Here is an 11,168-nt window from a genome sequence, read left to right on the forward strand (position 1 = left end):
ATAACAAATTCCTGGAGTGCTTGCTAAACACACACACACACACACGTTACAAGTTTCTGGAACCCAGTCCAGGTCCACCAAATCTGAATTTCCAGGGAAGGGCCTGGGAATCTGTATATTTAACAAGTGTCGTGGAAAATTCTCATGATCAAGCATGGAAAGCAGAAAGATGGAAGAACTGGTGCTGGGACACCTCAGCACCAGCTTTTAGGACGACGGGTCATCTCCCGAATCCATGTTTCCCATGTGATCCTTGTACCCAAGTCTCCCTCCCTCTTGATGAATCATTCACTCATTGATTCCACTTGAGAAATGTGTATTGCGCACCTACTCCGTGCTCCGGCACAGTGTGAACACAACAAATAAATCAACAAAATAAGTTCAACCACTGATGGGTGATGTGAAGGAAATACAACAGGGTGACATGCTAGTCCCTGGGCCAGGTGCTACTTAAATAGAACAGTCGGGAAGGATGCAGTCTTCGTTGATTTCCGGCGCTAAGCTCAGGCAAATTTCTCACAGGAAGCATAGTTGGAAAGCCACAGACATATGCTGCGGTCCCTGCGTTGCCATAAACAGCCGCTACAGACTGGCCTCAGTGTCCTCATCTGTAAAATGAGGAGGTAGATCTAAATGTTCATCTCTAAGGACCCTCCTAGGCCTTACATTTTATGTCTCTAGAGTTTATTATTGTAATCAAATAAAACTAATCTGATACATATTTAATGATATACATAATTGTTATTGTGCTGCATGATAATTAGCTATCAATGGTAAGCAGTTTTACATAAATGACTGTAATTAGTATTTCTTATACACAGCCAACCCAAGTTGTCGTTTTTTTCCTCTCTCCTCGCTTTTTTCTTCTGCAATTAGCATCGGGGTTGTCTGTTCTTCTATAGTATGTATCATTCCATGATAATCCATGTCCTCCTCGCTTCCACACGCAGGTAGGGAAATTGGCACTTTAAAATATAAGGGTCCGGTGTATTACCTCCTAAGAAAACATACCAGCCCTGAGACTGCTATATTACCGCGTTCCTTACCACACCACCAAGGGGCCTTTTGGATTCTAGAAGGACCAGAAGGAACCACAAAAAAGTTAGACCATTGGAATTTTCTGGAAGGGATGGAAAATCCAACAGGGCAGAATGAGCATGAAGGTGGACCCAATATCTTTGGCTTCTGGGACTCTGGCCGCGGAAGGGACGGTGTATTAGTTTTCTGGGGCTGCCACAGCAAACTACCATAGACTAGGTGGCTTAAACAACAGAAATTTATTTTCTCACAGTTCTAGAGGCTCAAAGTTCAAGATCAAGGTGTCAGTTGGTTTGGTTTCTTCAGAGGCCTCTCTCCTTGGCTTCCAATGGCCGCCTTCCCTGTGTGTCTTCACATGATCTTTCATTCTGTGTGTACATGCTTCTGGTACCACTATGTCCAAATTTCCTCTTCTTATAAGGACACCAGTCAGATTGACTTAAGGCTTACTCTAGAGATCTCATTTTAATTTAATCAACTCTTTAAAGACCTTACCTACAAATGTTGTTACATTCTAAGGTATTTGGGGTTAGAACATCAGCATATGAATTTTGAGGGGAATGCAACTTAGCCATAACAGAAGTGAAACTGAGAAAGAACTAATGCTCTAAATATACAAAAACCAGGAAGGCAGTCCTTGCCTTCAGGTCTAACAATTTCCAGAACTTCCTTCCTGAAACCCCTCAACTACAAGGGTCATTCCTCCAGCTAATGACTAGCACCTAATATACCTCAAACAAACCCTCCCTTTTCACAAGCAAGAATGAAAGTATTAAAAGATGCAAATACCTGGGAGAGTGAGCCCTTTGGGTGAGGAAGAATTCTTGGCAACTTGTCAAAGCCCTTCCCTGTTTTGGTAGAAAGAGGACAGAAAGCTGAAGGTGAACTTGGCCGACTTTGAAGTTTGCTGCACAGTCTCTGTTGATCTTCTGCTCTGGCCCATTCATGGTGAAGCAGACAATATTTTGGTCAGCTGAGTGAGCTGGCATGAAGCAGGCCCCAGTGGGCGCACAGGTTCATGCTTTCTTCTGCACTCTCTGCTCTGGCATCAGGGCCCCTCTGCCTCCCTAAAAGCAAACTGTCGTTCTAATGGTGTGATCTGAAAACAGGGACCCCAGGATGAGAGAAGCTTGCTAGCAAGCACTTAAAACAAGTCATCAATGAAAGAAAGCTCCCAAACCTCCCAAAACAGTTTTCAAAGGGCCCAGAGTAGCAACCTATACTCTTAACAAACAAAATGGATTTCCCTTATGCTGCCTGGCCTTTGCACAGCACAATAGGCATGAGAGCACTTTGTCATGAATGAAAATAGAAACATAAGCAAAGCAGATCCAGGGACAGAATTGGAAAAATATGAATGTGTAATGCGAGAAAAGGGTTTTACCTTAATTTGGTGTTTTAATACTATAGGCTTTCTTCCTCTTCTTCTCTTTTTGATGCTCCTGATCTAAAAATAGAAGACTTAGATTTCACTCTTCCTCCTCTATTGATGTGCCTGTGAGGTGCTCGTGTAACCTCTCTGGGCATGGTTTCTGCCTCCTTCGCTTACGGGATTAGAAAACACTGTCTCTGAGATGCCACTCGGATATTTTCTTTGCAAATATATGTTGACAAAATAAGGACTGGTTCAAATAATTAATAGGGCAAAACTTAGTTACTGTTGTACATTTCTGGTTAGATGTCTCAGCTAACTTATAGCCACTAAAGTCTCATATTCTGTTTCTGATGAAACCCATGATTACTCATCTATAAAATGGGAATAAAATCTGTCTCACTGGGTTTTTCTGAGGGTTAAATTAAATAAAGGATGTAGATGAGACAATGGCTACTGCACAGCAGATTCTGAGTAAGTGTTAGTTCTTTTCTTATTAACCTTGGTAACCCCCTTGGTGCCTGGTTTGATTGGTGTGCAGTAGATATTTGACAGGTTGTGAAAGTAGCATGGAGGTACCACTCTGGTAAGTACCTAATGCAAATACAGACCAAAGGGACTAAAGTGTGCCAAACGAGGTGGTGATGGAGTTGTCTACCCTCTTCCTCTCTATAACACAATGCCTGGTACCTACACACACATACTCAGGCATTCTATGAACTTCAATTTCCAGCTGTCATATTTCAATGTATTTTTCAGGACCATGTTGACCACAATGGAACTGGATGTCCTGGGAAAGGCCAAGAACTGGAAAAGATATTCCAGGTGATTATCAGTAAAATAGGAGGCCAAACTGTGTTCCAAGGAGCAGACAGAAAAGTATGGTCAGCAGCAGCAGCAGAAGTATAATCATTATTGAGTCCTTGAATACATTACGAGTCATTTTATTTTGTCATCACAACTCTTCAAAGTGGTGTTAATGTTCCGTCTTTTTGATAAAGGAATGTAGCTAGAGAGGTTAAGAATCTTGTCCAAGGTCACAGAGCTTGTGAATAGTAGAGCCTAGATTTGAATGCAAGACTCCTTTTCTCCAAAGCCATTGAGTGCTATACTTCAGTGATGGATGATCCGGGAACAGGCTGACTTTAGAACTATAGATTTGCATTAGAGATATTGGTCAGGTGGTACGGGGTGATCAAGGCACTAATCTAGATAAAAATAAATCTCCAAAGTTAGGCAAAAGCCAGGCAAAAACAAGGAGGGTCCCCTAACAGATTACTAAGGCAGGATCTCAGACCCTGAGAGCTAGGGTACTAGCGCTCAGAACAAGGCCTAGGAAGAATCTAGGGACAAGGCAGGAACATAATTGTAATAATTAAGGTAAAAGGTCTGAGGTAAATGAGCAGCCAGAATGACTCCATGTGCGACATATTGAGCAGAAGCTCCTCATATTACGACCGTGGTATCTCCTAGAACCTAGCATGCAGCTGAAATCTACAAAAGGATGGGAGCGGTACAAGGACGTAAAGTGTTTCCTACTGGGACGAGAAATGTTCCAGAACAATCCAGTTCTGGTTCACTGGAAGTCTTGGTGATCAGACAAGACGTATTTCCCAAAGGATTTGAGAGACAAGCTTTGGTGCCACCCATTGTCATCAATTTTATCCACAGAATGTTTGTGCATGTGGCAGACAATCCCACGAAATAAGGACTATGTTTCATTCTTTGTATTACAGAGGCCTTTCTAAAAAGAGCCTCACAGAACCCTCTGCTTCCTAATCTAAATAGAACACATCATCTAAACTGAGCCTTCTTAATGCCCATCTAAGCATAGCATTCTACAAAAACTAAAATCTGACATTCAAATAAGCATTACAAAGTAATTTAAATATAGTGAAACCTCCCAAAGGCATCAAAGAAAGCATATTACATTCTATGACATAGAAAGATTCTCAAGCTCTCCTTCACCTGTCTGTCTCACCCAAGTCCCATTTATTACTGTTGCTTCTTGTCCCCACCCAAATATTTCTTCCTCCTTCATCCCCAACTGTCTAAAAATTCCCACTCATGACACAAGGCAGAAGGAGAAAAGCTATAAATAATCAGCACTATCTAATATTTTGCCCCTAACACAAACTTTCTGGGTGAATTGTGAACAGAGAGCAAACTAACCTTGGCTATTGTTTATTGCCTGGTTTTGCTCCCCATGTTACTCTTCTTCCAAAATGTCTCCCTCCCATTGTCACCAATTAGATACACTCTTTCATTCTATCAACCGAACATCTAGTAAAGTCTTGATTTTGAACAGTGCATAGTGAAGTGAGAGATGTATAAGACACAAGCTCTCCTCTTAACAAACTTAGAATTGAGTAGAGATGATAGAACACACACTGAAATTACAACAAGAAAATATTTTAAGTGACTGGTCCATAAGATGTGGGTTAAGATCCAAGATATTCTGGAGGATCCACTGACACAAGTCACACAGTATACTTTCTGCTTACTCCTACCTCCATCCCCAAGATACACGTGCAATCCTTTTTTTCTTTATTTTTCTATTTACATATCCCAACTTATTTTTCCAGTGAAATCATCTTAAAGGAAAATGAAATCAGATCAAAATATACATACGTCCAGACTTGAAGGGAAGGAAGCACTAAAAGAGAAAGCTAGGAGTGTTTGTAGAAAGGAGAGAAAATTTTAACTTACAGCCTTGTGACAAGAACCAAAAACCCTCAAGAATGTTATGTTATCAGTCAATCTTGCTGATCTAGTCTCTACAGTGACTATCACCAAGATGATTTCTAAAAACCAATCTGATTATGTCTCATATTAAATGTCTCATTAGTTTTGAGATTCCCCTTGTCTCCCGATTATGCCCAAATGCCTTAATATTACTCACAAGTTCATTTTTGATTAGACTCCCTCCTATCTCCCTAGCCACGTATCCTACCACTCATCATTGCGTGCATATGTTCTGCCTCAATCCTGTAATACGTAGTCATTTGCAGTAATGGGTAGCCTCTGCCTTCTGAGCTTACTCCATTCATGTCCTTATCATGCTGCACTGTAGTTGCGTTTTCCCAAGTTATTCACCCACAAGACAATAAGCCCCACGCAAACCTGGGCTAGGTCTACCATATCCTCCATTGTATCCCTCAGAGCCTATCTCAGTGCCAGGAATATAGTAAATATTTCATGAACATTACTTGAATGAATAATTAAAAATTTAAGGAAATCTTTCCCTATCTTTAGTTGGGTTCCCTGGAAACATACTTTCAGGTGGAGATGTTCATGCAGAAGGTTCATTGGGAAATAAGCAAATTAGCACTCCACAGAGGAATAAATTGAACTGTAATGTGGATCCCATAAGGAGCTTTGAAGCTGAGATAACTCTCCAGAGTTTTCTCTACTAGAGGCACAAAGCCCAGGGTTTTGAAACCCTGGGTCTCCTAGTTATAAATGCTAGATGTTTCCAAGGAGGAGGTATCACCTTGGATGCTTCATCTCCCTTTGGACATGGGCAATTCCTAGAAAAGGAAATGCACCTCCAGCCTGGGATTCAGAATGATACACATGGGACAAAGCCACCTCCCAGACGAGTAAGAGAGATGTCTATCATTGTGTAGCACAGTGATTTTTTAGCTGCTGATTATGCAGAATAAGCTGACTGATAAAATACTGACCTATTAGCTGTGTAGCTTTGTAGCCTTAGTTTCTTTATCTTCCTCAAAGAGTATAGAATATCCCCCTCTCTCTGAGATGTAAGGAAGATTAAGTAAAACAATGTGTGGAAAAATCCTGACATGTGACTGGTACAATATGGATGCCTGTACATTAAAAATTAATCAATATCCTCCCCTCCAGACTTGGTGGTCAACAATGACTTTCCATACTAATGTGAGTTCCAAGAGTAATAAGATTTTTGTCAAAAAATGATCACCCTTGCCAAAGAGAAGGGGCAGGTATCCAAGTTGACTTGGCAATTGCCTTCATCATTTCGAATTTTAACACAAGCTACAGAAATGTAATTTCTTAGGTACCCTGATAAACTAGAGCCAGAAAAACCGGCAAATCTAGTTCCATTGTTTCTTCATGGGACTACTATCTTTAGAAATATAACCTTATTTCAGCAGTGCACTTAGGATACCCCATGTCCCTTGAGAAATAACTGGCTTTTGTTTATGACGAGCCAGAATGCATGCACATGCATTCACACTGTACTATACACACTGCCCTTCATCAAGCCAGGCTTTTGTTCATCAAAATAATAGTAAAGGGTGGCATGAAGCCATTCTCTGCAAAATAATTCATTACAAACAAAATCATCCAAATGCCAGTTCCTCTGCCCAGAATGACCTCCAGCGGGATAGCTCCCGAAGACTCACCTGCAGCCGTCAGTGGCAGTAAAACAACATTAACTCCAACAATGCTTATTGCCTTGCCAGGCTGCCACTGGCATTGGCTAATCCTTTTTATACCTTTCTATTCTGAAGCTGACCTTTAATCCTTGCAATCAGAATGCCAACAGTTCAACAGCTCAAGTAACGGTTTCTGAGGCTGTGGTGATGAGCTGGGTAACACCTCCCAAAATATAGCCCCCCCTTTTCAGGAATAATCTGAAGGGAAAGTTTGACCAATGCCTTTATATAGACCTGGGGTAGCTAGTCCATGGAAAAAATGATGCGACTGTTTAAAGAAAACAAGCTTACTGAAAGTATGAATCCCAGTCTACAAAAACAGGATGTGTTTTTGTGATGACTATCTCTTTCTTTGTTTTCTTAAATCCACACAGTGTGGCAAGAAATTTAGTCCTGTCATTATCGGAATTCATCCCAGGATTAGACTAAGCTCTTAAAGTCTTACAAAGGCCAAGACGTCAGGAAGGCTTTTCCTGGTATGGGTCCATGCTAGTTACTTCCAGGATACCCATTATCCCAGTCTGCATCCCCTTGAAGCCTTTGGTCTCATCTGCCCCACACATGATGTCTCAGAGTCTGTGCCAAGGGCTGGCACCCCAGTGCCTGGGGACCAGCCTTCCAAAGGACATTACACGGCCACCTCCTCAAAAGTCTTATAGCTTGCTCTGAGTCTGGCCACAAAGAGCATGAGTCCTGGGCTCCTCCCATGTCACTCCCACTGTTACTTCTGACTCAGTCTGATCTCTGACCTCTCTTTTTAGCATCTCAGCAAAGTTTACCCTCCTTCTTTCCAATTATCTTCAAAGACTATCTCTCTCCTCTAGCTGCTTATCTCTTCAAACTGTTTTGACTTTGAAAATAAATGACAGAAAATTCCTGCAAGTATCTTCAGTCTTGGTAGAAATTCCTGTGTGTAGGTTTGGGTTGAGAGTGAGGGAAGAAGAAAAAGAACACAAAGCAACATCTCAGAATATTACCGCACCACAGGTTGATTATTTTATTATTTCTAAAACACTCGATTCCTTTAAAGAAACAATAGAGTGGGTGGTTGAGTTGTGGACATATGGGAATGGAAAGAAAAACCGGATACAGAACCTGCCTCTTAAATTAAACATCAGGAATTAAATTAAATTAAGCCTTAGTGGGTGTTGCAGAAAGCAATACCTGAGGCAATGGCTTGTGCAGAAAACGTACTAGGAAGTGCACTCCCAGGACGCTAGTGAGAGACTGGCTGGGCAGGGAAGTGAGACATCCAATAGGAGCCACTGTTGAGGTGGCCACCTCTAAGTGACTGATTGCCCAGTGTCACGGGACCATCTCCTAAGAGGCTGAATAAACTCCATGTCATCACCATTCATGCTGCGGGGGAGAGAAGGGCAAACGCATCCACCACTTTACATCTCTCACCGATCAAAACTCACGCCATGAGGCCTAAGTCCTCCACAGTTGCCTCTGTACATGCCTGAGTGCCACGCACAGCGCTGTAGGATCCACGCCTGAACATCAACAGAGAAGCCCTGGGACTGGAGCCAACAGGCTCTCAGCTGGCACCAGTGGGCAGCTGGTTGGAACCCACAGAACTGTTCACCTCAGAGACGTCTGGAACCTGAAATATATGAGCCAAGAGAGAGTATCAGAAGGAGGACTGAAGAGGTGTGTCACAAAGTGATGTGTGATGTGCACTAAAAGGAGCGGGTTTTTAGCAAAAATACTAGGATAGCTTTGTTCAATATATATATGTGTGTGTACATGTTATATCAATTGTATACACAATATATAATGTATAACTAATATATAACTAATATAATATATAAATACATAAAATAATATGTGTAAAATAAATACAAATATATAATAAATATAAAATGTAATATACAAGCAATATAATTATATATATTTTATGTACATGTATATTACACTCTAAATCTAAATTAGCATTGTCTCTGTCAAAGTTGCCATTCATTCGTTCATTTAATCATGCATTCATAACCATTTGGTGGATTCCTAGTCTGGCACTGAGCAGAACAGGTGAATTCTTGGTTCAAGGATGATATTGTTTGAAAAAAATATTTGTGAAACTTTTAAAATTACCTTAAAGGTCAGCATTGAATTCTTTTTTCTTTTTTAATGATTTTAATGTCTTTAATCATCTCAAATTTTTCTTTTTATGGATCCATTCAACTTTTTGGAATTATTAGGGGGAAAAACATTCAGATCAAGAAACAGTGGGCAGTCCACCCGGGTAATAACGTTATGAAGTCAAAAGAGAGATATATAAATATAAAAACATGAGACTATGTTCCTTGTAGGATTTGGGAGTATGCTTTCTAGAAATTCTGAACAATTATTATATGGAGTATGTGCATTTTAAAAAATAGAGTTTATTTATATTTCCTGAGGGTCACCTCTTTTTAATGTGAGAAGCATTACTCTGAAGAGACAGCAAGATAAGTGCTAAGTTACTTTCTTTACAATCTTCCCTCTTCTTCTATGACATATCAGGAAGCTATGACAATCCTAAAAATGCTGACATTTTTCTCACTTAAGAATTATGATAGAAATAAAAGAGATTTCTTCTCCTTGCTCAGAAAGTATACAAAAAACTATATAGTCTCCTTCTAAACTGGAAAATCACTTGCGTTGGAGACTCCAGATGACAGTTTATTATCTTTGCAAAAAAAATTTTTAACAGAGATATTCTACTATGACCCCCCATACCCTAAAATTTGAAATGAAGTATAATACCAACTTTAAAAATTATATCCAGTGTATTTCATGCTCATCAATCATTCCCTTAGTCTTTTCCACAAATATCAACATGTACTTCAAACAATATATTTGAGGATCTTTAAAATTATATGCCTCCATTATATAAATGAGGAAAACTGAGGCCCAGAGAAAAAGAATCTTAGCTAAATCCTCTTTATTAATTTACTTCTTGGTCCAGGGATTTTTCTTACATAAAATGACTCACAGGAGGCATTTTTTTAAAAAGTAATTGAAACATATTTACTCATTTCCTCCTTTGTCACATAAGGCCAGCCCTCTTTTGTAGAACAATTCCTCTCTGCCTCAAAGTTTGCTTAAGCTCATTATTTCATTGCTCAGCCAAACAAAAAACATCCAGTTAACCAGGCTCCTTAGGTAACAACTTACTGATCAGAACTTTTTATTCAGGCATAGCACTTGGGGCCTGAACTCCAACCTTATACTGCCATCACCCCAACAGATTTCAGAAATACAGAGTATTTATGGGACATATTATATCAAATATGGTTTTCTCCATCTCGTTTCCTATTTGGATATGTTGATACTTTATATTAAAAATAAGATTTACTTTTCTGCATCTTCATCCACTTATTAAACAAATATTAAGTATTCAGATCCTACTTAAAGTGTCGGACTCTAGTCTAATCAAAATATCATCAACATCGCTCTAAGTTACAAAATATAGTTCTGAAACATTGTTTCAGATGGTTGGTAATATGATAGTGCATGAGATTGCATTATGTGATTTTACCAAGGTGTGTTTAACAAGTTTCCTATTATTGAAGAGTAACTATTCTGATAGTCTACCACTTTGTACTGATGAGAAGCTTATTTATATCAATTAGCCTACGGTAAAATTGATTTCATTATGTGTCATTTCACTCAAAGTCACAGAACCTGTTGACAATTTTAAGTGAGGACTTACATATACAGAGGGTGCAAAAAAATGTATACAGATTTTAAGAAAGGAAAACTGTATTAAAATTGTAATACTCAATATATACCGATAACAAAAGATGAATACAAGTCACGTTTGACTTCTGCAATTACAAGAGATACTCCAAGTGGTCACCATCAGCGTCCAGACACTTCTGATTATGGCGAACGACTGCTTGAGCAATGCTGACCAAAGTGTCCACTTGTATACATGTTTTTGGCACCCACGGTATATGGAAACTTATGGGGAATTGTGGTAGATACTCCCTTAGCTTATCTCCACAGTAAAATTAAACTCTATAGAGTAAAATTCTGTGGCACAGTGATGCACCCCACAATAATACAAAATCACAACTGAAAATTGGCTCCCATGCTCTTCCCAGCTCCCATCTGTGAGTTGAAGTTCTTCACTTTTTCAGGAGAAGAGATGTGACTAGGAAGTGACTGAGATTTTCTCAGTTCAGTGGATGGTCAGCTGCATACCATAAATGCTTCACTGTTATTATGTAACAGTACATATAGCCTGAAAAATATTATTTTTAATTTTTTCATTAGTTTCAGGTGTACAAAGCAACATAATAGTTAGACATTTATACCCCTTACAAAGTGATAACCCCTCCACTCCCAAGCTA

General features: G+C 39.6%; 1 long non-coding RNA gene across 1 annotated transcript; it reads right to left on the bottom strand.

The window, feature by feature from the left end:
* Positions 1 to 313: 313 nt before the first annotated feature.
* Positions 314 to 8,535, bottom strand: LOC141571342 (uncharacterized). Its single transcript, XR_012496104.2, has 3 exons — positions 6,799 to 8,535; positions 1,828 to 1,886; positions 314 to 608 (listed from the first exon to the last, which is right to left on the bottom strand). It is a non-coding gene; the product is annotated as an uncharacterized LOC141571342 (long non-coding RNA).
* Between the last annotated feature and the right edge of the window lie 2,633 nt (positions 8,536 to 11,168).

The sequence above is a fragment of the Rhinolophus sinicus genome, chromosome 16 (genome assembly GCF_057876585.1).
Source record: "Rhinolophus sinicus isolate RSI-liver-muscle chromosome 16, RSI-T2T, whole genome shotgun sequence".
Lineage (NCBI taxonomy): Eukaryota > Metazoa > Chordata > Mammalia > Chiroptera > Rhinolophidae > Rhinolophus > Rhinolophus sinicus.